Source organism: Nematolebias whitei, chromosome 9 (assembly GCF_014905685.2).
Source record: "Nematolebias whitei isolate Nwh7 chromosome 9, NemWhi1, whole genome shotgun sequence".
In the NCBI taxonomy this organism is placed as follows: Eukaryota; Metazoa; Chordata; class Actinopteri; order Cyprinodontiformes; family Rivulidae; genus Nematolebias; species Nematolebias whitei.
Genome location: NC_056506.1, coordinates 52,331,620 through 52,333,988, shown reverse-complemented (window position 1 = coordinate 52,333,988; position 2,369 = coordinate 52,331,620). Strand labels below are relative to the sequence as shown.

Genomic DNA, 2,369 nt, shown 5'->3' with positions numbered 1-2,369 from the left:
TAAAGGCTACATTTAAAGGCTGCATTTAAAGGCCACATTTGAAGGCTGTATTTAAAGTTTGCATTTGAAGGCCGCTTACGTCACAGCGACACACTGAGGCCTGTCCCAGTTCGAAAACTCCTTCAATGCGGCCCACAAATGCGGCCTCCTTTCCCCCCGATTTGAAGGCCAGTTCCCGTGTACCCTTCATGGTCCACCCTATCCCAAGATGCATTGCGAGCACACAGAAAATTCTGGATGTAATGGCGGACGAAGTAGCGACGGCGTACATTTTTAAACGTAAGTATGTTAAAATGTGTGATTAAAAAAAAAAAAAAGTCCAAAGCGGTTATGATTTAAAGCAGATGATAGGCTTTTGTCATTTGCGTAGACATTTTGTTGTATTATTTTGTGTTGGGGATCAGCTCGTACAGCGCTGCAGTACTATCGCCGCTAAGCTGTTTCTTTTTCTTCTTTTTTTTTAGGGAGCAAGGAGCAGACCGAAACTTTTATTAAGCTTCAGAATGAGAACAAACACATTTTCACAGGTGCAAAACATTCAGACGCTGTGGTGTGGAAGTACAAGAATGAATGTATTTATTCATCTTATGTTTCTGTGTACAGTTGCATTAACCCTCATAACCTGTGATCTTAATGAAGTATAGGTCCTCTTGTGTTGTGAAAACTAGTTTTTCTAAGACATTATTTTCCATGTTTCCTCTTCATTCATTTTATGTTGATGCTATTAGGATAATTTTGGAGAAGATGGGCCTGCAGGAGAAGGTTACTCCTCTGCAGGCAAAAAGAAATGGGACAACCTAAAAAATAAATACAAAGTATGTGCATGTGTAATGAAGAATATAACTTGTACGTGCAGCTGTTAATACATGTAAAGTTAAAAAAAAGTTTGTTGCTCTATTTGCCAACTGTGATGTTTCCTGTGTTCAGGACTGCAAATATCTAGGCGGGTCAGGGGAAGGAGTTAGTGAGAAGCTGCTGCTGCGACTTGGTCCTGGTTTGTCCTCATGGACCAGGTTTTAGGACAGAGAGCTTCCACTGCACCTCCTGTCCTAACTGTCTCCATCACTGAGGACAGTCCAGGTCCAAGAGCAGCAGTGGGTGACCAGGAAGACGGGGCTGAGGAACAAAGAGGAACGGAGACAGAAGAAAGAGGCATCAGGACATCCATCCATCCATCCATTTTCTTCCGCTTATCCGGGGTCGGGTCGCGGGGGTAGCAGCCTAAGTAGGGAGGCCCAGACTTCCCTCTCCCCAGCCACTTGGGCCAGCTCTTCCGGGGGAATCCCGAGGCGTTCCCAGGCCAGCTGAGAAACATAGTCCCTCCAGCGTGTCCTGGGTCTTCCTCTGGGCCTCCTTCCGGTGGGACGTGTCCGGAACACCTCATCAGGGAGGCGTCCAGGAGGCATCCTAAACAGATGCCTGAGCCACCTCAACTGGCTCCTCTCGACGTGGAGAAGCAGCGGCTCTACTCTGAGTCCCTCCCGGATGATCGAGCTCCTCACCCTGTCTCTAAGGGAGAGCCCAGACACCCTGCGGAGAAAATTCATTTCGGCTGCTTGTATCCGAGATCTCATTCTTTCGGTCACAACCCAAAGCTCGTGACAATAGATGAGGGTAGGAACGTAGATCGATCGGTAAATTGAGAGCTTCACCTTTTGACTCAGCTCTCTCTTCACCACGACAGACCGGTACAGCGCCCGCTTCACTGCAGATGCTGCACCTATCCGCCTATCGATCCCACGCTCCATTTTTCCCTCATTCGTGAACAAGACCCCAAGATACTTGAACTCCTCCACTTGGGGTAGAACCTCCTCCCTGACCCGGAGAGGGCACTCTACCCTTTTCCGGCTCAAGACCATGGCCTCGGATTTGGAGGAACTGATCTTCATCCTGGCCGCGTCGCATTCGGCTGCGAACCGCTCCAGCGAAAGCTGTAGATCATGATCTGATGAAGCCAATAAGACCACATCATCTGCAAAAAGCAGAGACACAATCCTAAGGCCACAAAATGGATCCCCTCAACACCTTGGCTGCGCCTAGAAATTCTGTCCATAAAAGTTATGAACAGAATCGGTGACAAAGGGCAACCTTGGCGGGAGACAGGGAAACGTCTGGTTCCACCGGAGGATAGAGTGAAAAAAAAAATATAATAATCTGGTTTCTTCTGTTCCTTAGATAGAGAACTTTACTAGTTGGCTTTTATGTGAATGTTCCTGTAAAGTCCTGAGACAACTTTGTTGTGATTTGGTACTTTATAAATAAACTGAATTGAATTCTGTCCCAGTCTGTAATCTGGTTTCTTGTGTCCCAGTCTGTAACCTGGTTTCTTCTGTGCCAGTCTGTAATCTAGTTTCTTCTGTGCCAGTCTG

The 2,369-nt window shown here is 47.0% G+C and overlaps 1 protein-coding gene across 1 annotated transcript in view; it reads left to right on the top strand.

Annotated features, from left to right (window-relative positions):
- LOC119414841 (M-phase specific PLK1 interacting protein) overlaps positions 1-2,369 on the top strand; it is a 9,954-nt gene that overhangs the window by 7,193 nt on the left and 392 nt on the right. The window lies entirely within an intron of this gene.